This window comes from Felis catus, chromosome C2, assembly GCF_018350175.1.
Source record: "Felis catus isolate Fca126 chromosome C2, F.catus_Fca126_mat1.0, whole genome shotgun sequence".
Lineage (NCBI taxonomy): Eukaryota > Metazoa > Chordata > Mammalia > Carnivora > Felidae > Felis > Felis catus.
The window spans coordinates 134,528,310-134,556,296 of NC_058376.1; the positions used below are offsets into that span (position 1 = coordinate 134,528,310).

Here is a 27,987-nt window from a genome sequence, read left to right on the forward strand (position 1 = left end):
GCTTCTCCTTCCAGCAGCTTCCTTTCCCCTCCCTTGACCAATTCTGACCAATCATTTAAAACTCAGCTGAAGTTTCCCAACTCCTGAGAGCATTCCACAAACTATAAGCTTAGGTTAATGGTTCCTCCCTTGAGTTCCTACAGAAAAACATGTTCCCTATCTCTAACTTATCACACATCCAACTGAAATTTAAAAATTAAAAGTATCCTCTTAAAAAAAAGTTTCTTCCAGTAGACTCTGAGTACCACAAAACCAAGAACCAAGTGGTTTCCACTTTGTAGCTCATTTATCTGAACAGTGCCACTCAGTAAATGTCTTTACTAAACTGAAATACTGACCATAATGTTGGTTTCCAAGGAATTATTTCTTTCCACTGTAGAAACAAAGAAAGAAAAAAGAAAGAAAAAAGGAAGGAAGGAAGGAGGGAAGGAAGGAAGATAGAAAGGAGGGAGGGAGGGAGGGAGCTGAGAGGGTTTTTTGGTTAGGTTCTTCTGTCTGTTGGGGTTTTTGTTTGTTTTTTTCGCTAGGTCTTCTTAACAGCTAATACAACACAAGAGCACAGGTGTCTTGATGACTATCATACACTAGCAACATAACTACATGTTTTCAGATCTATTCTCCAGGCTTACCCTGTACTGCTCTGTAGCACAGGCAACTCCATTTTCCAAGCAACATTGCCCTCTCGTTTCCAGGGAGATTTGGCCAGTGAGAGTGGCTAATGATTGATAGAAGGCAAAAGAGGAAGAAGCCAAGAGTATTTCTCCTCCATTCTTCCCACTCCCTGACACATCCTTGGCAGAAGCTTTGTGTCTTCCATAACTCCAGTTCCCTCCAGAAGTCCCGCCCCCTGACATCCCTGCCCCTATCACGAAGCCCCAGCTATGGCTCTAGCTCCCCTACAGGGCTCTGGCTTCAGAACTCTGACAACACCAGCTTTTCTCATCTTCCCCGAGTCCTAACAGCATCAGAGGCTTCGGATATTATTAATATCTGATTTGTCTCACAGTTCCGTTTGGTTTCTCAGCAATACCTGTACAACCAGTTCCTGAATTAACTCTCCTCTGTTGAAAGACCTACTGTGGTTAATGTATTCTAGATGAATCCTGTTTTTAAATGTCATTTAAAATAAAGCGTATCAAAAAGTGTAATACCTCAGCATACTAGAGCATAAAAACTTTCAATCTTGAAGAAAACTTACTACACAAAATTATTATTCTGAATACGGGGCTGCGAGGGTGGGGGGACAGGAGGGAACCATGCATTTAATTCTTAAAGATAAAGAAGCTAACATTTTATTCATACCAAAGTGCTCCTCAGTGGAATGAAGTCTTTCCTCAGCTGCAATGTTTGCCTGAATTAAGTCAATCACTTATAATAAAAATGTCACTTTTTAAAAACTTATTTGGTAGAGGAGAAAATTGGAAGGATTATGGGAGTTGGAGTCACTGCAGGCCAAGACATCTGTTCAGAGGGGGGAAAAAATGTTAAAGACCTCCTGTCAGTGACTTATCCAAATCCACAAAATTCAGTCCTTTTTCAAGACAAACCCAACTAATCAGTTAAAAGACATACCTTTAACCATTCATCTTATATCCTAAATTTCTTAAAAGATCATAACGTGTTAAAGTGAAAAGAATCGCTTTAATATAAATAAGAGCATAAGCTGTAAATGGTTCAATATTAACAACTGACTATTACAGGACTTCTCAATTCCCCTTTCATGTCATTACTACATGAAATCCTCCAAATAGAACTAGTCTAATAAAATAATTCAGTAATCATTCACCATCTATAAAATATTTCAGGAAATGAAACCCTTTTAGAGCACAGAGAACATCTACTATTTGGTTTTATTTTGTGAATAAAAATATTTCTTAATCATTGAAATAGTTTGTTCTGGATCCCACAGAAAAATATTAGACGATAATCCCCAAACTAAAGAAAAAATCAATTTAAGAGTACAGACTTTGGAAGAATGAGATAGTAAAGAGAGAAAGACCTCATGTTAACAACAAGAAGCACGTCCTGAGAAACCACACACTACTAGGCATTTTACATAAATCACCTCATTTTACTTAAAACCCTACAAGGCAATGTCACAGTGAGGAAATGGAAACCCAAAAAAGGTTACAGAGTTTTTCCAAGCAACTTGACCAGCAACTGGTAGAAGTAAAATTTGAGATCAGTCTTACCCGGCTCTAGAATCTGATTCTCCTTTACTTTCTCTAGAACAGTATTTCCTGTGGGTGATTTCAAGCTAAAAATGAACCAGAGGGGGTGCCTGGGTGGCTCAGTCGGCTGAGCACCAACTTTTGATTTCGGCTCAGGTCATGACTGTAGGTTCCTGGGATTGAGGCCCACATCAGGCTCTGCACTGAGCAAGGAGCCTGCTTAAGATTCTCTCTCTTTCCCCCTCTGCCCCCTCCCTGCTTGCACTCTCTAAAATTAAAAAAAAAAAAGTTAAAATTAAATTTTTTTAATTAAAAAAAAATACATGAACCAGAGAATTACTTAAGGGGGGGGGGGTGCAAAATGACATGACAATCTCTAGGTAGTATTTTATTTTTTTTAATTTTTTTTTCTCTAGCTAGTATTTTAAATTGTATTTAATAATATCAAACTCTCCACATTTTTAACCTAAATAATACTCATATAAATAAAAAGAGAGCTTTCCTTAGCATCAACTATATGTCGAGATCTGCAAACAGATAAAAAAAAAAAACCTACCTAAAACAGTTCATAATTACCAATTAGTTTCTCATTGATACAAAAGCTCAAAAATGATTACCAACCTCTCAAAGTCACCATCCAACCTACTCCCCTAATTTTGTAATTATTTATCATCATATGTGGATAGAATAACCTTGTCAGATCTTCTCGATTAATTATTTGTCCTATTTGTCTGATTAATGTCTGAAAGTTTGGTGAAATCTGAGTTACTATCCTAGCCCCTCTGTGCAAACTTTGACATCTGCTTTCTAGCTATTATGCAGTCACCAATACCCTCTACGTGGATATTCCTTTCTAAAATAAACCTGGCTCCACCAAGAGAATATCGTTTACATCACAATTCAGTACACATACACATGTTATACAACTGAAAAAAACATTTGATGACTACCATGTTTACACTCACTGTACACAATGCACCTGATATTTTCTAATTTATCTTAATCACAGGAGCAACCCACTAAAACAACCTCACAAATCACTAACATGCTACTAGAACACCACTCTAGAACCCAAACCCATTAAGAAAGTCCTGACACGACATGAAGATTTTTCCTTCCTCTTTCTTTCCAAACGAAAGGAGAAAAAAGTTAATGAGGAAAGAAAAATAAGGGTAAAAGGTACTATATGCCTCCAAAAGTTTTCCCTAAAAGTATAATGATTCTTGGGAATTATTTTTAACAACATACTCATATTTCATCATTATGGTAAAATATATATAACATAAAATTTCCCATTTTAACCATTCTTAATTGTATAACTCAGTAGCGTTAAGTACATTCACAACGGTACCACCGTCACCATTATCCATTTTCAGAACTTTTGCATCATCCCAAAAAGAAGCTCCATCCCAACTTACAGTAATTCCCTATTCCCCTTCCCCCAACCCCTGGGAAACTCTAGTTAATTTTTATAAGATTTTATAAACATAAACAAAAGACGTGAAAATAAAATATGAACACCTATAGACACATGACCCAGACTCAACAAATTATCAAATTTTGCTATATTTATTTACCTGCCCCAAACCTCCTGTCATTTTACCCCTACTTACTTAGAAAATAAAAAACTTCAGATTCTTCTTACAAACCACAATGTCGTTATCACAGCTAACAATATTAACAAGAATTCCTTGGTATCATCAACATTGAAATTTTATAAATATAGTCAACTTAATTATAAAAAATACTTGTTTTCACCAAACTTCTCATTGATCCTCTCAATACTGCAATGATTTCTGAATAATTTCATGTATAACTGTTTAATAAAAGATAATTATGATTCAAGACTAAAAATACCACAATGTTTCAAATGAAAGCTTTCTGAGGAATTCTACAGAGAGACTATGGTTCTCTACTAAAAACACAAAATATTACTTAGTATCTCATAAATGGAATGTTTTCTCCGCAAAACAGCACAAAAGTAACCTAGTGTAATCAGATAGAATCATTATTTATTTTATATAAGCAATCATTACTAACTAGAAAAGCCTATTTGTCTAGTATTGTTTTTTTTAATGGACTAGTAGATGAAATTAAGAAAAACCTAGGTAACTTTTCTTTAACCTAGCACTGTTCTTAACAGTGTTGTAAAATGTGAAGATATGATTGTACTTAAAAACCTTTTTGGTTCTGTAAAAACAGTCAAACTAGAACACTTGAAATGATATATGAATAAATCCTTAGCTTAACAACTATAGTAGTAATTTCTATTCCTATGAGAAATGACTTTGATTCACAGAGAGTTTGATATCATAAAATAACACTCATTTTCAAAATATAAAAGACTAGAAGAGATAAAAGACAAAACGGGGGCTCATTCAAATTTAACCCATAATTTTTCATATACTACAACCACTAGTTAAAAAGAAATTATCAGCCTACGGAATATAAACAAACAAATCTCAAAATATGAAACAAAAAGTCAAATGTAAACAAGAAAAAAAGATGTCTACATGAGTTTCATAGTGTCTTTTCTAATCCTATGTATTTTTACTAATGCAAAATATATCAGCTTAGAAAGTATAATCGTAAAGTGCTTTAAAGTTTGGGATTACAAGAGATTACCTCCAAGATCAAAAGCAGCACTGAACGAATACCAGTATCACATGATCTAACTGCACAAAAATTTGCTGTTGCTCAATTTCTGCATCACATGCGGGTCTAACACAGACCAAGAAAATTGAAACACTTAGATGTTTACTAGGAAGCATTTGTGCATGTGTTTGTTTAGATAAAGTTGTGTCACTACCTTTACCCAAATCATTTTCAAAGTGGTGATCCTAGAACTTCTTGAAAGATAAGAAATGCCTGATTTGCTTTTAGTCCTTGTCTCTATAACCTGAATAAACTCAAAAACTACAAATATAACATTACTGTAATGAACATTCTAAAAATGTCAAGTTCCAAGAAAAAAACTCCTGAATTATCTTCATTATATGATTTTTAAAGTTTGCTATGGTAAGAAGTATGGTTTAAAAAGGCAATCAGCTAATATACTCTGCATAGTTATCACTGTTCAATGAGGGTAAATGTCCAAATGTTGAATAAAGAATAAAAAACTAGAAAATAATTTTCAAGGTGTGCAAGTAGTTCTATATCATAAAAGATTCTATTTTGCATCTTGACTATAAACAACAAAAAGGAAAAAAGAATGGAAAATCTAGGTCTAAATATTTTATAGAAGTCAGATTCGCAATTCAAAGAGCAATAATAAGAGTGCTCTGATGGCTCTTACTCTAAATTTTTGCAGGCCAGTGAATTTATTTAACTTCTGAAAAGCATAGTATAAAGTTTTAAGCACATACTTTATAAACATTTTGTGGACTGAATTTCTAAAATACTCAGGTTTACCATTAATTAGCTGTCATCATGAACTTCCACCTCAGGAGACGGAAATACACACACACACACACACACACACACACACACACATACACGTAGATATAGATGTAGATAAATATAGACATATGATGTGTGTGTTGTGGCTGGCAATGTTTTTAAGTTTCTGAAGAAAGTCACTGATTTCATCTTGCCCTGTTACCTGCCACGAAGAACGTAAAGCAGCCTAACTTGTAGGCAGCATCCACAGCTGATCTGGTGCAAAATTAACCACCAAATCAGTTAAGAGAAGGCACATTCCGACAATTTCTTCACTTCAAAAAATATTTATCATTATGATCAGTGTCCATGACTCTTCAATATTAAAAGTATGATTAACTCTTTTACACTATTTGTACAGTAAATAATTTCAAATTCCTTGCCAGATTTGATTCATTCTTCTATGTTACTGATCAGTAACAATTAGCTGGGAACTCGGTATGAGCCACAGGACCCTACTCAGCACTTTTTACAAACAAGACTCTATTCCTCACCATACACCTGCAAAGTAGTCTTACCCTATTTTACAAACGAGAAAACTAAGTATCAAAATGTTCACATCACATCAAGACTGAATTCCTAAGTGGTGGAACCAGACTCTAATCCAGGTCCACCTAGGTAAGGTCTGTTTGCTCTTCCCAGCGCCACAGACTCCCCTTTATGCCAACCTTGTTTATGGGTTTAAAAAAAATCTCCCCCTCTTTTTCCTCCAGAAATTTGTATTTAGGACTGGGAGATGAGAATAAAGTTATTTCCAGGAATTATTTCTGTGAATACCATGGCACAATTTTCTCCAAATTCTTCTTGGTTTGCCTTACGATATTTTAAACATGAATATTGAAAATCACATCACTGACTCAAGACTCAAGACTTAAAGGCATGCATTAATCACCACGAAGTATTTCCTACAATACTAAAGACTCTGAACACAGCAAACATCCAAAAGCTGGAGTAGTATATTGGTAAAAGTATGGCCAAACAGTATTTCTTTGCACTAAGTGTAAACACAAGTTTCTAAGAATAAAACTACGTGAAGCTCAAAATTGTTTAGTTATGTTAGAATTCTCCACTCTAAATACTAGAATCAACCAGAAAAATGTATTTATACATTTTCTTCACAGAGAATATTTTACAACTGTCTGAAGATGTCATTACTCCATCCTTCTTGAAAGTTATTTTCACTAGGTACAGACTACTCTGCTGGCAACTCTTTCCCAGCACACTGAGATACATCCCACTGTCTTCTGGCTTCCATTTCTGCTCCTGAGCAGTCCACCATCAGTGTAACTGCTATAGCCACATTAAAGATAATCCATCTTTTGTTCTCTGCCAACTTTATGAGATTCTCTTTGTTTCTAGTGTTCTCCATGTTACTATGATGTGTCTAGACGTGTGTTTAAAATTCTCAGAACTTCCATAATATAAAAACAGGGAGGGGGACAAAACATAAGGGACTCTTAAATATGGAAAACAAGAGGGTTACTGGAGGGGTTGTGGGAGGCGGGATGGGCTAAGTGGGGAAGGGGCACGAAGAAATCTACTCCTGAAATCACTGGTGCACTATATGCTAACTTGGATGTAAATTTAAAAAATAAATAAAATTCTCAGAACTTCTTAAATTGGTGGACTAGTGATTTCCTCAGCCCTGAAAAATGCTCAGCCATTCTCTTTTCAAACGCTCCTTCCTTTCCTATTATTTCTCCTTTTTACAATTAGAAAATTGATGAAATACTGTTAGACCTTTTCATTCTATGTTCTCTATATATTGTAATCTCTTTCTTTTTACCCATTTCCTGATCTTTCTGTGCTACCTTCTGTATAATTTATTCTCCCTTATGTCCAGTTCATTGGTTTTCTTTAGTTGTATTTAATCTACTGCTAACAGTATCCACTGAGCTTTTCATTGACTTACTGCATTTTTTATTTCTGTAAGTTTTGTTCAGGTCTTTTTCAAATCTCTTAAGTTTCCTGTTGCCCACTGATATTTTCTATCTTTTTGCAAAGAAAATAAATAGTTCTTTCATCATCTGTCTGATAATTTCAAAATCTTTAGTTTTTGAGAGTTCATCTCTGTCAGTCAGTTGTTTCTGCTGTTTCTTACTCATGGTACCTCGTTTCCTTGTGTGCTTGACTATATTTTATTGTGAGCTAGTTCTTTGGAAAAGTATTTATGGGAATTTCCTAGGACTGAAGATAAAAATATATTCTACCTGAGAGGACTTCTATTTGCTTCTGCCAGGTACCTAGACCCACCTTTAAATTCACAATTTAAGGTTCTTTTGGACCACCAGGCAACACTGAATTTGAGCTGCAAATCAAGAAGGAAGGATTATGTTTATAACTTCTTAGGAAATAATATTTTTTCAAGCCCAAGGCAAACATTCTTACAGCCTCCTGTGAGCAAGAGCATGAAAAGGGTTTTCATCTTGGTTTAACCATACTCTATGACCAGAGCTCTTTTGGAGTCCAATTTTATAGGGAAGGAATTTCCTATTAGATTCTCCTCGCTGGGCCTTTATGAGCTTTAATACTCTGAGCCTTAGAAGGCCCTCAAAACTAAAGTAAAAGCACCCTAGAAAGTGGGAAATACCCTCAGAGAAAAAGCAGTTTTAATATTCTACTTACTTCTCTGAATTCTGGCTTTCATATACATTTTGGGTGATTTCTTACTGTCATGTTAGCTCTTAAAGAAAAAAAATTTCTAGCATTTCTAATTCTTTTCAGGGAATTACTTCATCCATGTAATGTAGCTGACCATATTACCTTGTTTTCAATTTTAATAGGTTTCATATTTTTATATTTCAATCACTAAAAGTTTCATTTTGTGGGTAAGTGTAACACTGACACAAGGAACAACTCTTTATTCAGCTCAATTCACTGGTACTGTCTAGGACAGAATTTTGCCAAATCCCGAAACAGATCAATTCCATTATATTATAAGACCATTAAGAGATGGAAAAGATTCTGAAATTAATTCCCTAAATAGACATCTGTATAATTGCTATGGAATTTATTAGTCTGCTGGGGTTTTTTTCCCAACAGCAATATATATAATATACAAAAATTCTGTATTTGAAGCTACTGGAAGATTAGCTCAAGTGGTAAAAAGATGACAAATAACAAGGAACTGAGTTCAATCTTATTTCTGCCAAAAACCAGAATAGTAAAGAAAAAGGCTAATATATGGAACTACATAAAAATTTAGTAAGTCTTCATAAGAATTTTTAAAATGTATAAGCAAAATTAAAAGACAAAATTGAAAACATTTGCAATATACATAATGGGCAAAGAGTTAAAATCAACAGCATGCAGGGGCGCCTGGGTGGCGCAGTCGGTTGAGCGTCCGACTTCAGCCAGGTCACGATCTCGCGGTCCGTGAGTTCGAGCCCCGCGTCGGGCTCTGGGCTGATGGCTCAGAGCCTGGAGCCTGTTTCCGATTCTGTGTCTCCCTCTCTCTCTGCCCCTCCCCCGTTCATGCTCTGTCTCTCTCTGTCCGAAAAATAAATAAACGTTGAAAAAAAAAATTTAAAATCAACAGCATGCAAAGAGTTCCTGAAAATCAACAATAACAAAACCCAAAATGGACAAAGGGCTTAAAAAGGCATTAAAAAAAATAAGAACAAAATCAATCTTTCATTGTTTGTCAATAGGTTAACCAAAAACAATGATTTATAACATCTTCTGATAGCAAGTTGTGGGCAAATGTAATTTATACCATGCACTAAAGTTACAAAAATAATGTTAATTTCTACCCTATTCGGCAGTTTGGCAATAAGAATCAAAATCTAAATTGTGCATTTCCTTTACATAATAACCCCATTTCTTACACACACACACACACACACACACACACACACAATAACTTCATTTCTAGTAATATACTTAGAGTAATAATATCAATGCATGAGGACTTACGAAAAATAAAAATAAATAGAACACAAAACTCATTAAAATTTGGAGTAGTATGCACAATTAAAACTTAAAGTTCAGAAACTGTATGAGTAAGAACAAAAAAGTATATCGCTATTAAAAAGGGTGGGAATAAAAGTTACTTTTTAAAATTTCACTTTATGGTGTAGTTTGATTTTTCTTTAATTAATGATGTACTATCATGATTCTTGGGAGGTTAAAAGTATAGACAAGATTGAACTCATCCAACAATTTTTGTAGTTTTATTTTTTGTTTCTTTTTTTGGTCTGTATAGCAGATGAAATATAGTCACAAATTCTTTGTCACTTTCTCTATCAGGAAATGGAGTTTAAATCTCCTCCCGTTGAATCTGGGCTGACTGTTTGCCCAATAAAATATAGCAGAAGTAATGTTCATCAGATTGTCTGCTTCTACTTCCTACCTCTCAGAATGCTTGTTCTTGGGACATTCACTCTCAGAACCCACCACTCATACCTAGGGCACAGAGAAAAGCCTAATGCAGGTGTTCTGATCAACAGCCCCAGTTTAGCTCCCAGCATCAACTACCAACCATGTGAGTAAACTATGTTGGAAGTGGAAACTCTAACCTCCAATGAGCTGACACAAAGTGAAACAGAGATAAACTAACCCTACCAAATCTTATACAAATATAAAATCATGAGTAAGTAAATATTACAGTACTAATATTACCATATAATATGGATACCTAATAAATATGAAGGTACTAAGTTTTGGAGTGGTTTATCACACAGCAGTTAAAAACTGTAACAGTCTCTTGTTTACTGCTATAAATTGAGCACTTAAAACAGTACCTGGTATGGGGCACCTACTTTTAATAGTCACAGCTTTGAGAGTATGAGTAAAGATGACATACATGGCCTTGGCATTCACAGAGCAGTCAAAAGTGGGACAAAGACTGTAGGTAAAATGACAATTACAATACATAATAAATGTTATATTATACAACAGCGTATTGGGCCAAACAGGAAGGACACAACACAGACTTATTGGTATAAGGAAGCTCCCTAGAGCAATCGCATTTCAGCTAAGACCTCACAAGAGTTAGTAAAATCAAGAGACAGAAAGATTGGGGCACCTGGCTGGCTCAGTTGGTAGAGCATGCTACCCTTGATCTCAGGGATGTGAGGCCCCACACTGGGCATGGAGCCTACTTTAGAGCGAGAGAGAGAGACAGACAGACAGACAGACAGACTATTCCAGGCTTGAGGCAAGCAAAATCATAAATAGTTCCAAAAACCCAAATATTTTGGTACTTTAAAATGAAATCATAGGGGAGGCAGGAGGAGACACAAGACTAAGCAATAGGTGATGGAAGAGTACTGAAAGGTTTTAAGCTACAGAGTCAGAGAATCAACTGAGAGCTTATAAAGATCACGTGGCTCCAGGGACACCAGTCAGAAAACCCTACAGAAACAAAGGCAAAAGATGATGATCTAGAGATCAAGAGGTGAGGGGCACCTGGGTGGCTCAGTTGGTTGAGCGTCCGAGTTCGGCTCAGGTCATGATCTCATGGCTCTTAAGTTCAAGCCCCACTTTGGGCTCTGTGCTGACAGCTCGGAGCCTGGAGCCTGCTTCAGATTCTGTGTCTCCCTCTCTCTGCCCCTCCCCCGCTCATGCTCTGTCTCTCTAAAATAAATACACATTAAAAAAAATTTTTTTTTAAAGATCAAGAGATGATATACCAGAGTAGGAGTACTGAAGATAAAGAGACAATGGATTCAAGACTTAGAATCCACTGAGGGAGATGCCTTTACATAAGGATTTGGGGAAAGGGAGTAAAATGTGTGTGCCTGCCAGATTTCTGGCTTCAACAACCAGAAAGATGGTGGTATCATCCACTGAGATAATAAACTTGAGAGGGGGAACAGGTTTGTAAGAGACGACAGTTGCAGACGTTATGAATGTGAGTTCTCGGTGGGCCATCCAAAAGTGGAATCATCCAGTAGGCAAACAGACACACAGGTCCAAAGCTCAGATAAGAAATTAGGATTGGAGAGCTAAGATAACAGACTTTCTTCAAAAGCTTTTTCTCACTCTGTAATATTAATCTCTCACTATCTCCTCAGCCACTCAGATATTACTCTACAGTTCTCTGACAATTTGTCTTTAAGATCTCTCATTTTGTTAATGCTTCCACAGCAGTGGTTTTATGTTATGAAGAACCCCAAGTTTAATCAGTGTTTTATCACATCCTTTGCCAGGCAGGATGCATGGTGGCCACTAGTGAAGGCATTATGCGGGTAGTTTTAGTGACAAGAAGGAAGGTAATTAGGGATACTGATCAGGACTACTTCAAAGACTGGGGGAAAGCATCTGTACTCCTAACCAAAGTATCAAGGAGGTAGTGGAGCTATTCTCTGAAAGAGAAAATAAAATGTATCTTGAGAACAAATACGAAGCCAGAAAATCATTAAAAGGGCAAAGAAGTACAAAAGGATAATCAGAGAGCAGAGAGGGGGCCAGAGAAAAAAGGACTGACATACCAGGCACTTCCCCATCCCTACCTTTCCTATTCTATCCTATCTTCACTGCTTCCTGGTCTATTTATCACTTCCCAATGGCTCCATTACACTCAGTTTTGACAATTACATAATTTGGATTGGCGAACTTTAAGTAGACCATACCAGGACCATAGCTTGAAAAGAAAAATCATAAAAAGTACAAAATTGCACCACCTGACCAGAGAATGAAAATCGTGATACCTAATAATGCAACTAGGCAAACCCAACGTTGCACAGTTTGATCTCTGTAGTCTATCAGTATTTCCTTTTGATTTCTGCCAAATCACATAGAAAAAAATCTTCAAGCTCTCCTAAGGAGATAAAAATGTAAAACTTCAGAATAATTGCTTGGGCAGTGGAGCTAGACAGCCACAATTATAAAAGAAGCTGTAGGCACTTTAAGTTAAAGTACCAGAGCGTTATGTATGTTACCACAAGTATTTTGACATAAAAGTAGAATCACAAAAGTTTCGAGCCAGAAGGTCCTTAGAGATTATGGGTTCTGGCTGCTGTAACAAAGTATCATAGACTAGCTGGTTTACAAACAACAGAAATTGATTTCTCACAGCTCTGGGGACCGAACTCTGAGATCAGGGTGCCAATCCAGTCAAGTTCTGGTTGAAGACCCTCCCTCAGGTTGCAGGCTGCTGATTTCTCATCGTAGCCTCACATGCCAGAGAGAAGAAACAGACTCTCTTTTGACTCTTATAAAGGCACTAATCCCATTCATGAGGGCTCCACCCTCATCACCTCATCTAATGCTCTAATTACCTCCCAAAAAGTCTCACCACCTAATACCATCACATGGGAGAGTAAAGGTACAGCATTTCAACATACAAATTTTGGGAGGACACATTGAGTAGATAACAGAGATCACTTGGTAAAGTGGTTTTCCAAATATTTTAAAATCCATCTGAGAGCTGGGTAGATCAATTCACAGTAATACCATATCAAAATATCATTTTTCAAGTCAATGAAATTAAGAAAATCATTCCAGCACAGCTTCCATAAGTGAAAATTAATCATGGGAAAAAAATAAATAAATAAATAAAAACAACCCACAGAAATTACCAGCTTCTGACAGTAGGCTTATCTACTTGGAAAATGTAAAAGAATCAACTGAAAAGTTGTTATAGTAGACAGATTCAGAAAGCAACTGGTTACAAAATACACACAAAAAAATCAATAGCTCTTCTATTTACCAGATATAGTAGAAAACACACACACACACACACACACACACACACACACACACACACACACACACAAATCTTATTCCCACCAATAAAAAATGAAATACAGTGGAACTGAATAGAAGACCAAATGATAAAGCTTCTGATAACAATCGAGAAAGAATAAATCATTCATTCAGTACTACTAACAAAACTCGCTAATCAAAAGCTTAAAAATCTAGTACCCTCTACTTCACATTATACAACTAAACATGTTTCGGAATAACTGTAAATTCAAAATTTTAAATTGAAATATAAAAATAGTTTAAAATATAAATTCATAGCTATATAAACATAAGGTAGGAAACGCCTAGAAGATTCATAAAGGAACAACAAGATTTAACTGCATAAAATGTTAAAGCCTATAAGAAGACAGAGGAGGAGGTATAAAGTCAAGTACACCCAAATACAGCTGTTAAAATAAAGAAAATACCCAATAACAGCAAGTACAGGGCCTCTCAAACAGTTTTGTAGGAAAGGGTAAAGTGGTACAAGCCATTTGGTCATGTGTATCAAAACTGCTAAACATGGGCATATCTTTTGACCTACTAATAATTCCACTCACAAAAATTTTTCCTAAATAATAATGTATAGGCACAAAGGGATATTAGCTACAATAATGTTCAGTGTAGCTCTGCTTGTCATGTAAAGATTGAAAGGAATCTAGGTGTACAAGAATGGAGGACTACTAATAGTACATTCATACAATGAAACAGTATGGGGCCACTAAAAATTGTGTGGAAGAATAACATCATTAGTAACATAAAATATTAAGGGAAAAACAAACAAGTAACAAAATAGCATAAATCCACTTTTAGTTTAAAAAGATAGGTCTATCAACACATCCACATGTTCATCCATATATACTTACAATACACACACACGCACACACACACACAACACAGGATAAATAGGTTAAAATTAACCCCTAAACTATTAAGAGTAATGAAGGTTGGAGAGGGGAGGCAATTTATCCCAAGCCCCACACATATCTACCTACCAAAAGGAGCATTCTTACTACAAGACTCTTGGACTTCATAAAAAGAAGTCTAGTTTAATCAAGGCAGTAGACAAAGACGGAAATAATGGTACCATCTGCCCATCTCCTATCAACACCTTCTCTCCCAACCCCCACCAAGGATCCAGGGCAATCAATCCACCATCTCACTCCAGGGTGGCAAGAGATGTAATGTTAGTAATTCCTCTTGGATTCCTGCAAGGCAGCTACCAGAACACCTCCTAAGGTACCTATTTTGGGAAACCTAAGGGGTTGATTCTGATCCCCACTAACTACCAGCAAACAGAATGCACACCTCTACAGCCAGGATCTGTAACTTCGGCTCAGTCTTCTTGCAGGATTATATCACCCCAACTCCATCAGAAAGCAGATACATCTCCCCCAAGGAGATTATATGAGAAGTGGGGGGCTTACCTCTCACTAATCTAATTATTCTGAAGATCCATTATTTAGAAGTGGAAACCTAAACTGCTTTTGCTTCAACCTTTTATCTTACTTAGATGTGTTAGTCAGAAAAGCCTTCAGGAAAAAGGTTACCTTGTTCAAGACTTGAAAATTGTAAACCAATCCTAAACCACCACCAAAGACATCTTTTATTTCTACAGCCTTTCTTCCTTGTTTTGAAAAATCTGAGTGGCCAAACCATATTTATTCATATTTAATTCTCCAAAGGGATAAGAACATTACTATACCAATTTTGTTTTTTTCTTATGTTTATTTTTTAGAGTGAGAGAGAGCAAGAGAGCGTGAGCAGGGGAGAGGCAGAGAGAGAGGAAGACAGAGGATCTAAAGCAGGCTGAGATCATAACCTGAGCCAAAGTCAGCTGCTTAATGGACTGAGTCACCTAGGCGCCTCCCCAATTTCGTATTTTTATCCAAAAAGTACAAACAACTTCTGTTTTCGGGGCCCACACAGGTTTATACCAAATAAATGTACAATTTCCATTAAGTTCATTCAAATAGTCTTCTTCATGTGGACATGATCAACCACATGGCAGACGATCCATAGTAAAACACGGTACCTAACACATGATAGCATTAACGGTGTGTCAGACACTAAGTATTATATATGTATAATACTTAGTGTCAGACACTAAGTATTATATATGTATACGTACATATATGCTATACTAATATATATAAACATATACACACACATCTATTCATTTAATCCTCAAAACAGCTTTGTGAGGTACTATTACTATCCTCACTTCAAAGATGAGAAAAATGATGCACTATGAGGCTAAGAAACTGGGCAGCGTAACATTACAACAGACATCACAACAAAGTATGAACTTTGAGAAAACATTTACAACCGGGCTTTGTTGTTATACTGACTTCCTACCTAAACTCACTATTATCCCCGTTAATGAAAAACTAATGCTACTGCAATCAGCCCATGGGCCCTCCCTTCTCACTTCCCCCTCCCACAAAATCTCATTTCTCAAGTTCCAGTACACACACTATAGTATTACTGCCATTCTAACCATCTGTCCACGTTAAGAGAAATGTCTTAGACCAGGTGTATAAGCACCACTCCCCAGACTGGTGCTAATACAGAACAAAACTTCCAATGGTCTGAGACAAAAGGGGATGGGGGACAGATGACATATTAATTTTCTTATGAAAACCAATTATTTAACATTTATTCTGAGGTTGTCCTTAGTACTTTCTCAGTGTTAAAATATGATAACAGTGACTCATGCTTAGATTGTTATCATCCTTACCGGCCAAATAAAAAAATTATTTTTTTTAATGTTTATTTTTGAAGGAGAGAGACAGAGCATGAGCGGGGGAGGGGCAGAGAGAGAAAGAGACACAGAATCTGAAGCAGGCTCCAGGGTCCGGGCTGTCGGCACAGAGCCCCAAACGGGGCTCAAACTCACAAGCTGTGAGATCATGACCCAAGCTGAAGTTGAACGCCCAACCAACTGAGCCACCCAGGCGCCCTAATGTTTATTTTTGAAAGACAGAGCATAAGTGGCAGAGGGGGAGAGAGAGGGAGACACAGAACTCTCAGCAGGATCCAGGCTCTGCACTGTCAGCCCATGGCCCAACGCGTGCCTCAAACCCACAAACGGTGAGATCATAACCTGAGCCGAAGTCGGATGCTTAACCAACTGAGCCACACAGGCATCCCCCCTTACTGGCCAAATAAAAAGTCAGTGACCCCATCAATCCCCCCCAAAATCCTAAACGTTACAATAACAAATATAAGCTGCATCTATTATGTATGCATAGAGCGGGGGAGGCAGCGGAAGATGAAAGAGAGGCATAGGCAAAAAATGAACTGAAAACTAGCAGAGCCAAAAGGAAGCAGACGCTACTTTCACATTTAACAATGACTTACAGACTTGAAAGAGACTGGTCCAGGTAACAGGTGCAAACAAAATAAAGCTTTTCAATATTTCAGTATCTTATTCAGAAAAGAGTACAAGCATTGAGGCAAGTTTTCATTTTATGAGATTGCATTTCATGAAATACAATGGGGGAAATTTTTTAAAAGATGACAAATATGGATTTAAAAATGGAAAGCAAAACTCATAACTCTCAACAATACTAGGGAAAGGGGATTTTAAAAAGTATCAATTTATTTTCTTTCCAAAAAGCTGCATAGAGGGGCGCCTGGGTGGCTCACTCAATTAGTGTCCCACTTCAGTTCAGGTCATGATCTCACGGTTCGTGTGTTCCAGCCCCGCATCAGACTCTGTGCGGACAGCTCAGAGCCTAGAGCCTGCTTCAGATTCTGTGTGTGTGTGTGTGTGTCTCTCTGCCCCTCTCCCACTCATGCACTATCTCTCAAAAATAAATAAACGTTTAAAAAAAAAACTTTTTTTAAAGCTGCACAGAGAAGATTGTTAAAGCATACACTCTAGAGCCAGCCAGCCAGAGGCCCAACTCTGTTAGCATAGGACTTTTACCCACTCTCTGCTTTAGTTTCCTTAAAGATTGTTACAATTAAAGGAGTTAGAAAAGTAAAGTGCTTAGAAGTCTGGCACTAGTGCTTCAAAAGTACTGTCATAAATATTACTTAATAACAAGAAAAAACAATGGTAAAGTAAGGACTAGAATGAAGACTATAAAAATTACAGTGCTAAAAGTAGTCGAGGTTACTGTTCAAAAAAGTTCTTAAAAAGTACAACCATTTTTTTTTTTAACATTGATTTATTATTGAGAGACAGAGAAACACAGAGCATGAGCAGGGGAGGGGCGGGGGAGACACAGAATCTGAAGCAGGCTGCAGGCTCTGAGCTGTCAGCACAGAGCCTGATGCAGGGCTTGAATTCACAAACCCCGAGATCATGACCTGAGCTGAAGTCGGATGCTTAACTGACTGAGCCACCCAGGCGCCCCAAGTACAACCATTTTTATTTACATAAAGTATGAGGTTAAGTAGGACTTTTCAACTTTTCAATTTACTTTTATTAATTAGATTAGGAAAACATCTGAATCCATTTAGGATAACCTCAACAGGTGGAGACCCTAAATTCTTTACAAGATTGCTTCCAAAGCTCAGGAATGCATTGCTCAACGGAGGCTGCATCTGGGAGAAGAAGCACACACTCAATACTCTCACCAATAAAAGAAAACTTCCTCCCAGCAACAGATTCAGAGACACACAGGCTATAAGCTGATAAAACCTAACTACCCGTAGCTGAGTCCGTCAGCCAGAAGTATACTAGGCTTCCACGGAAAAATTCACAGGCCAGGTGATGTATGCACCACAGGATGCACACCTGGTACCTCCACTCCTCCAGGTTGGGGCATCTCACCATCCGTCTGCTATCCCTTCCCTGGGATTCCAACATAGCCTGCTCACTGTTCATAAAGGATCTCCCTAACACAAGCTTTTGCAGTTCATCCTGCCATCTACCCCTTCTCTCAAGCCACCTCTACACTCAGGATGAATTAAGGAACGTTTTCATTGACACATCACTTTATTTCGCAGCACACACATTATCCAATTCCTTGCTATTCAAAAATTGTTCCTTGTCTAGCAGCACCTAGGAGCTCATAAGATATGCAGAATATCAAGATGCATCACAGATCTACTAAATCAGAATTTGCATTTTTAAACCAGATCCCCAAGGGATTCCTGTGCACATTAAGGTTTGAGAAGCACTGTTCTGACTCTACTGCAGGTAGCTGTAAAAAATTTTAAATACTCAAGTTTACATTTGAATTTAGAGATACAGCATGAAAATTCCAAGACATGTAATCAGAAAAGCTCATTAAGAAAAATGACCAGCATATAAATGAACTTGAGTGTACAGATTTTTAACAATGCCTACATTTAACTCTTCCTGCTTTCAGTCAGTATTTTGTGCAACAGCACACTAGTAACATACAGTTTTACTGGTACTATATTTTGTTGTACAAAGAGTACAAATAATGACTGGTTCTAGGTGTCCCCGCGCAACCCGGCCCAAAGCTGTTCAACCTGTACACTACTCCTATCTGAGATTTAGTCCAATTTGGGGTTGACGGATACAGCTCACTCCCGAAAATCATCATTGAGAAAAAAAACAAACAAACACCCTAAAGGATGTGAACTTTATATCATTTTCCTGAAACTAAAAACTGCTTAATAGCTGGTATTGAACAAACTCTAGGTCATTTGCAGAACCGAAAATTGTTTAGGTTTGTGTTCGTTTTTTGCAGGAAAAGTAGGAGGGATCAACTTTCACAAAGTTTCTCTCAGATCCTTAAAGGCCTCAACTTGCACGTTCTTACAGGTGAACAAACTTAAGTCCCCCTAAAATATGGTCACGTTTCTTTCCTCAAAAACGAGAAAGGTTTCGCTAGTCTAAAGGCTGCATTTTAAAAGGTTTGGGGATTACGGGTCCCTTTTGCTTCCGGCCTGTGAAGGAAACGTGTTGCCTAGGCTGAAATGAACAGGGAAATTTACCAAGTAGGAAGTTGAGCCCGTCCACCCACCAGGCTCTACCCTCTCGCTGCACTTGGCCTTGCAGCCTAGACCCCAACCTCTCGAAGGAGGGAAGGCGGGCTGGCCGACTGGGGGAAGCAACCTCCTCTCCGTGCCCGCCCTGGAGCTAGAGGAGCCTCCCTCCCGCCACCCAGCCCCCACGCCGATCCGGGAGGCGCACAAACGGGGGCGGTGCGACTACCCGTTCGCGGCGACAGCAGCAGCAGCACCCTCAGGCCCTCCCGGGAGGCGGCGGCAGCTGCAGCAGCGGTGCTGGGAAAGGCGGGACTGGTCCTAAGAAGCTGAGGGGGAGGCCGGGGCGGGAGCGACTGCATGTGGGGGGCTGCACTGGAGGGAGGCGGAGGCGCTGAGGGGGCTCGGGCTTTTTTACGATATCATCATCTTGTTTTACCTGTGGCGCAGAAGGGCTCCCCAGCTCCTATTCCCTGAATCCTCCTCCTCCTCCCCTCCTCTTTCTCTCTCTCTCCCTCAGTCTCTGCCGAGCGCTCGTGGAACCGGCCGGGCCCGGCCGGACCAGAAAGAGAACAGGGCGGGAGGGGGTGGCGGCGGCGGTGACCAGCGACCACGTGACCACGCTCGCGCCGTAACGGCGGCCGCCTCCTGCCGCGCGCCCTCCCCGCGCTCCACCTCTAATAACCCCGCGGCTCCAACGCCCAGGACGTTTGTGCGCAGGCGCCCGCCCGGCCTAGAGGCTGCGCGAGCGCGCAGCGCGCTCGCTCCCAGGGCCAAGTCTGCGGGCCCCTGAGAGGCGCGACGTGCGGAGGGAGCCACAGGCCAAACTACTCTGCTGAGCCGGCCATCTGCCAGGGCGCATGCGCGGGAAGTCTTTGCCCCCCCCAACACACCCCACACACCCCGCCTCCCTTCTCTGTTCTCTCTCATTCCCCTACCAGCGCGCGGCTGTAGGGTTAGGAACCTGCTGAGGGGACCTACACTCACACTCACCACCACCTTCCCGGGATGGGACTGAGAGTAAGAGATGACAGCCTCTGGGAAATTCCTGAGAGGCAGGTCCTCCTACTTCAAAATTTACGTTTCCTTGTTGCATGTAAATGGCCTTCCCGTTCTGCATTTTACTATGTATAGCTGAGTAGACTCCTATCCATGCTTCAGGACCCCGCCTGTCACTTACTTTGGTGAAACATACACCACTCTGCTTTGGGGAAGTCATTAACATTTTGTGCAGACCTACTTTAGTATAACCCAGAACGAAATAATATATTACAGTCATTTCTTTGCAAACCCACAGTACTAGGCTTGGATTTTATCTCTTACTCATAAAACCTGGAACAGTAAGTGTGTTCAGCATTGTGGTATCTCAGTAAAGTCCCGATGACTGTCAGCACACAGGCAATACCTAAACTCTAAGTCTTCATGCCCTTCACCTATGCTTACTCATGATTTAAGATTCCCTTTAACCCTAGCGCTCAGAATGCCTGGTGTTTGTTTCTGGAATATGAAAGCCTTTGAATGGTAATGCTAATTAGAGTGGTAAATGCTTCACCTAGTAAAAAAAGATTTATGGTCTTTTATTAGCCTATCTTCATAAAGAGCTCCAAAAGAAACTGATATTGTTGAGTCCAGAAGAAGACAGAGAAAGATCAAATTTCCAAAGGTTAGCTACCTTCTGCGGAGGGTCCCTGTGTGGGAGACCTTTGTTCACAAACACTCCCCTTCACATAGGGATTCCCTCTCTTTCTGTTGGCCCTCTTTGTTGCAGAAGCTGGTTAAGTCAGTGGCTCTGACCATATCTAATCTGGGCAAATAATTAAAATGTAAAAACTTACTAATTGGCAGTTCTGGTTAAGTCCAGTCATCCTTACCGTGATGCTAGGTGAATACCGAGCTGATGTTCACGAAACATAACTAACAACAAAATTAAAGAAAATGTTGGAGTAAATGTTAATCAAGAAACAGTATTAATGAGAGCTTCTGAGAAACTAGGAAAATCACAACCCTCAAGACTCCAATCTGATATGTCTGAAATGTTGATGGACTCTTTTCTACATTTACCAATGTGTGCACATGCCCAGTGATCCTACCTGTTGGTTGCAGCTACCACCCAGGATATGCTAGTAGCATCCTATTCTAAATATCCAGTCCAAGGTTCAGACTCTATGAGAGACTATTTTGGTGGCCCACAATGAACCATGCCTCCCCAGTATCCATGCCTTTGTGTAACATTCTCCCTTTGAAAGTGGGCTGGATCTGTTACTGCTTTAAACAAAAGAATGAGGCCCTAAGAAGACTTTGCAGTGACAACATTGAAATTTACTGGAGCCTATACTCATGGAAAACGGAAATGACTAAGAAATCCACACACACACACACACACACACACACACACACACACACGTGTTTGTGTTCTGGAAAATGGCTTACCAAAGAACCACCCTTCCCCGTATGACTTAGATGAAACTTTGTCCACTCTCTCATAACACTAGCAGACGACTCCTTGTTCACCTGTGATAAGGCCAAATACAGATCTTTCCCTTTTTGTCTAAACCTGTTGACAAGGCCAGGCACAAACCCTTCAACTTCCTTTGTCTCATAGATGATTAGCTGAGATTAGAACTGTTTGTCCCCTTAAAATTAGCTAGACACAGATATCAACACATCCTGGCTGATTAAGACATCCCCTGATTACAAAACAATTCTAACTGATGTAGGCTGGCTGGTCCAAGGACCCAAAAGAGGTCCCACAAGACAGGCCAAGAGAGTCTTTGGCTTTGCACAGGATAGAAATCAAACATAAGCCAAGAGGAAGTGACAGCAGAGTTTACTGAAGACATAGAAAGAGTGCAGACAGTATCTGGGAGTCTCAGAAAGGGAAAAAAAAAATGAGTCTTGTCTTTACTTGGTGTCTGTGTTTTTACTGAGGATTGTGGACTCATGTACATGTCTTCTCAGGCATTCAGGAACAAAGATGAGTATTTAAGTGTCCTCCATAAGTCATTTATGACCTGGAGCTAGGGGTCTTAGAAAAATGTTCATAATGACACGCCTGGTCACTCCTTAGATGTTATCTACTGTGCTGGAAGACTCCAAAGAAATCATTGAATCCTTGACCTTTACAAGGAGGACATACATTATCTGTACCACAAGATATGTGTAGGGTGGGGGTGTAGCAAGAATAGAGGCAGCAAAAAAGCCATCTTTCATAGGGTCCCTTCAGATTCCCTATCTCACAACTATTAGCATCCGTTGATAACCTCTCTATAAAAGTTCAAGTTGCTCTTATACTCCAGTCTTCAAATCTGGGTACTCTCTCCTTTGCAATAGTCTGCATAAAATCTATTTTCCTTGTTTGTTCTGTTTATGTTTTTGACGACAGCTTCCGTTTTCCCCCTTTGGAGGTAGTACCATGTAAGAAATGTAACTACTCTGAGGCTACCATGATGTCAGAAATCTAACCCCAGTCATTTGGAGAGGCCAAACAGAAGAAAACTCAGGCCCCTGGCTAACAGCCCTAGATGTGCTCCCACTGGGCACAGCCAACTTGGCCACACTTGTAAGTGAGCCATCTTGGAAGTGGATCCTCCAGTCCCATCAAGTTGCCCCAGCTGAGACCACATGGAGCAAAGACAAGCTATTCTCCACCATGCCCAAATCGCAGAATTGTGGGCAAATAAATAAAAGTGTTGTGTGAAACCACTCAGTTTTGTGGTAGTTTGTCAGGTAGCAATAAGTAACCAGAATAGACCTATCTCTCCAGCTGCCTGCTAGAGATGTGTCCCAAGAGTTCCCACAGGCAACTCAAACACAACCTGCTCCAACTGAGTTTTGCAAATCCCCTCCAAACCTGCCTATTCTCCTATATCCTCTACCTCTGCTGATGATGCATTTATCCCCCAACTAGCACCAGGGCCCCAAAGAGAAAACCTGGAAAATTTCTCTGACTTCTCTTTATCCTACAACATTCAGTCACCCAAGTGATGGGCTTTCTTCCCCAGGCCCGCCCCCTTCTCACTTCAGGTGTTCTTCATCTCTCTCCTGAACTACGGAGGACTAGTCAGGGAAAAGTCATACATGTACCCAGATTAGTTTAGAGGTTTATTGTCAGCCAGGGAGGGAGGAGACGGAAAACCAGCCTAGTCATCTCCCATCACCTGCATCGGGTGGTTTCACGCTGGGAGGCCCAGTTGGTGTGTGGAGAACCACAGAATGACTCCCTAATTTAGGTCACAACAGTAGCTCTAGGGATTCAGCTTCTCTCTGGCTCCTCACATCCTTAATCTACAAAAGAAAACCTGAGGGGTCCGTCAGTCTCCAGTTGCTACAGAGTACCCTGACAGAGCTGAGACTGGTCTGCAGCCTAATCAAGGAAAAAGAAACTAAAGTAATAAAGCTGATGATTAATAACTCCATAAAATATAAACATTGTTTGAAAATTCATTTTGAGTTATGCTACTTATAATACAATTCATATTTTGAGGTAGAAACATTAAATTTGAATCAGCATCAGCGTTGTTAGAAAAAATAGCAATTGAGACAATTTTGCTGCAGCTTGGTTCTTTGCTTTGGCATCAATGTGCGTTCTCTGTCTCAGGACATGGCAGAAAATGAAGCACACACACACACACACTCACGCACACACAGAAATGCAGGTGTTCTCTGGAAAAAGTAGAAACCCTCTCCTAGGCCTCTGTCTCTGGGGACACTCAGCCTGGACCTTTTTGGCCAGGCCAGTATCTGCACCCCTTCTCCTGGCTCTTTTCTCTTTCACTTCACTCAGCTCACCTAGGTAAATAAGCCACATTCAGATCTTGAAGCTGCCATAGGGACCTAGACTAACATGATAACAAGATACACATTCTGAAACATGGCAGTGAGAAGAGTATGGTATGCATGCTCTGTGTGTGGAGCTGGTATTAGGAATCATCTCCTCCCTTAGTAAGTACCCTGTGCAGCATCCTGGGAAACAACTTGCTCAGATCTTCTGCTATAAGGAACACAGTTGGCTTTCAGCCTTGCCTATTGCCTGGCCAGATCCAGCACTGTGTTTATGCTGAGATATTTCCCCTTGGCTTCTCCCAGTCAGTGATTGAGCACACAAAGGGGATTAGTGCAGACCCATTCTTAAGGAATGCAGGATTCCTCTTAGGGGCAGCTTTGACTTAAAGATTCTCCCTACGCTGGTCAAAACTTTCTTAAGGCTGCCTGCAGTCTTAAGTTCTTCTTGGTTAATCTACCTTCCTTCCCCCTTAGCTTTTACAGTTGTCGCCCTGCATTGCGGTCCGAAGGCTCTCTCTAGCTCAGCTTCCACTTCCTTCTATCGTTCACTGGTAATTCTCCCAATAAAACTTCTGTTCATCCAATCCCATTGTGGTGTCTGCTTCTGCGAGGACCAAAATTGAAACCTACCTTCCATGTAGGACTACTTCTGGCCCATCCTCAGACTAGAGCTACAGGGGATAGTTATGAGTAATACCAAGAAATCTAAATTCTTTAATTCTTTTGTGTTTGGTGTTTTGAGAAACTTCATCTCCTAGAGCCATCAAGTAAATTGGCTAAGCCTGAGTAGAGATAACAATAAGCTAAAGCCTTCACTTAAGAAGATAAGAAAGATAGTTTGAGTTATTTTTTACCATAAAGATAATTAAGATCATGATAAAGATTGTGAAACTAATAGTAAAAGTTTTTAAAAGTTTTGCAAGATAACAATAGCCATTTGGCTACTCCCCTCCACAGCCTGTGTTCTTATAGTGGATAGCTTAGGAGCTGTTTGTTCCAAAGCGTAAGAGCTATCTCCCACAACCTTCAGTCACCTTTCTCTTTCCCCACCTCCAACCTCAATCAAGAACCTGAAACAAGCAGGGCTAAACAGCTCCTCTTTCTGAGAGAATTGAGAATTGGGTTTAAAAGCAATGGGTTAGTCTTTGCGTGTGGCTAGAACTGTAACAGCCCCAAGGAGTAGGCCATTTCATCAGTCAGTGTCTGACCGGAGGCTAGAATCCACTTACATTATTTACAACCAAGGAAATTTAATACAGGGAATGAGTTATACAGGTAATGGAGGGGCTGAGGACCAAACAAGTAATGAGGACGTTGCCCTGAGATTAGCAACAGCAAAAGGGAACTATACCATCCCATAGCTGAAGTGATGTGAGAAAGAGATCATGTCACTGGGGCTCCAGGGCTGGGATCATCAGATGGAATCTACACCATGGTAATAAAGAGTCTGAGTGGTTGCATGCAGAGAAAACTACTTAGGGTAGTTTTGCTCAGAGGCATTTACGAGGTTCCCCCCACCCCAACTGGCAACCACAAGGACAGGGACATGGTCAATTGTCTAAAGAAAGGTCATGACTATTTGTCAAATGGGGACAAATTTTGGCAGACCAAACAACACATGTTTACTACATTCCTTCTATTAGTTACATAATTTCAAATGCTCTTACCTAATGTGAAATAATTATCCATTTACTAACCCTGTGATTAAAGAGTAGGTATTAGTAGGTGCTCAACCAACTGATTAGTGATATTAGGCTTAAAGTCATTTTAACTCTCATCTCAGTCATGGAAAAACAAAACTGACATTATTCTACTGAAAACCTACCAAAAAAAAAAAAAAAAAAAAAAAAGGAGAAACCAAAGACTGACTTATATGTAGTGTCTGCATGCCTATGTGTAATAGACAGCTGGCTGCTCTTCCCTTCCACGTTTATTTTTCTCTTCTTTCATTGGAATTGACTTTTAGCTGGGGACATGGTCCTCTCTGGAGACAGCATTTCCCATTCTGCCTTGTGGCTGGGTGTGGCCATGTAACTTTGTTTTCATCTATGAAACGTAAGAAGATGCGTTGTGTACATTTTCCACGTTACTTGCTTAAAAGAAAATTGCTTGCTCTAGACTGCCTATTTTTTATTCCTGCCACCTGGAACACAGACATGGTAGAGCTTGGTAGTTCCTCTTGGTAGAGGAAACCAGGCCCCTTCATGGAGAGCTGCCTCCCAACCCAACCCCTTTAAAAGATACAGAAATAAATTTTGACATATTAATTAACTGATTAATTAAAAGTCCAAGTTAGTTAACATATAGTATAGTATTGGCTTCTGGAGTAGAATTTAGTGATTCATCACTTACATATAACACCCACTGCTCATCTCAACAAGTGTCCTTCCTTAATGCCTGTCACCCATTTAGCCCATCCTCCCACCCACCTCCCCTCCAGCAACCCTCAGTTTACTTTTAAGAGTCTCTTGTGGTTTGGCTCCCTCTCTGTTTTTATCTTATTTTATTTTTCCTTCCCTTCCTCTATGTTCATTAGTTTTGTTTCTTAAATTCTACGTATGACTGAAATTAGATATTTGTCTTTCTCTGACTGACTTATTTCACTTAGCACAATACACTCTAGTTCCAGAGTGCCTGGGTGGCTCAGTCAGTTAAGCATCCAGCTCTTGATTTCTACTCAGGTCATAATCTCAGGCGTCATGAGTTTGAGGTCTGCTGTCAGTGTGGAGCCTCTCTGGGATTCTCTCTCTCCCTCTCTCTCTCTCTGTCCTTCTCCCCTCCCTCTCAAAATAAATACATATTTTAAAAAAATAATACACTCGGTTCCATCCATGTTGTTGCAAATGGCAAGATTTCATTTTTTTGACTGCTGACTAATAGTCCAGTGTGTGTGTACACACACACACACACACACACACACACATATATATATATACCACATATTCTTTATCCATTCATAAGTCAATGGACATATGGACATTTGGGCTATTTCCATAATTTGCCTATTGTTTATAACATTGGTGTAAACATTGAGATGCATGTGTCTATTGAAATCACCACTCCTGTATCCTTTGCATAAATACTTAGTACTGCAATTGCTGAGTCATAGGGTAGTACTATTTTTAATTTTTTGGAGGAAGTTCCATACTGTTTTCCAGAGTGGCTACACCAGTTTGCATTCCCACCAACAGTGTGAGAGGGTTCCCCTTTCTCCACATCCTCACCAACATCTTTTTTCCTGAGCTGTTCATTTCAGCCATTCTGGCAGGTGTGGCATGGTGTCTCATGTGGTTTTGACTTGTATCTCCCTGATGATGAGTGATGTTGAGTATCTTTTCATGTGTCTGTTAGCCACCTGGATGTCTTTTTTGGAAAAGTGTCTGTTCATGTCTTTTGCCCATTTCTTCACTGGATTATTTGTTTTATGAATATTGAGTTTGATAAGTTCTTTACAGATTTTGGATGCTAACGTTTTATCTGATAATGTCTTTTGCAAATTTCTTATTCCATTCTGTTGGTTGCCTTTTAGTTTCGTTGATTGTTTCCTTCACTTTGCAGCTTTTTATCTTGATGGGGTCCCAATAGTTCATTTTTGCTTTTGTTTCCCTTGCCTCCAGAGACATGTCTAGTAAGAAGTTGTGGGGTGCCTGGGACTCAGTCGGTTGTGTGTCCGACTTCAGCTCAGGTCATGATCTCACGTTTTGTGGGTTTGAGTCCCATGTCAGGCTCTGTGCTGACAGCTCAGAGCTGGAGCCTGCTGCAGATTCTGTGTCTCCGTCTCTCTCTGCCCCTCTCCTGCTCTCTCTCTCTCAAAAATAAATAAACATTAAAAGAAGAAGAAGAAGGAGGAGGAGGAGAAGAAGAAGTTGTTGTTGCTGTGGCTGAGGTCAGAGAGGTTACTGCCTGTTTTCTCCTCTAGGGTTTTCATGGTTTCCTGTCTTCCTAAATGATACATTTAGGTCTTTCATCCATTTTGAATTTATTTTTGTGTTTG

General features: G+C 39.6%; 1 protein-coding gene across 7 annotated transcripts in view; it reads right to left on the reverse strand.

Annotated features, from left to right (window-relative positions):
* The window catches only part of TBC1D5 (TBC1 domain family member 5), a 545,542-nt gene extending 525,698 nt beyond the window's left edge, over window positions 1–19,844 (reverse strand). For 5 of the 7 annotated variants that reach the window (XM_019810740.3, XM_045037659.1, XM_019810743.3 and 2 more), the window contains exon 1: window positions 19,651–19,844. The gene's annotated coding sequence lies outside the window, so the exon portion shown is untranslated. The remainder of the gene's footprint in view (window positions 1–19,650) is intronic. The other 2 variants (XM_019810750.3, XM_011286217.4) reach the window with 2 other exon arrangements.
* Window positions 19,845–27,987: the final 8,143 nt, after the last annotated feature.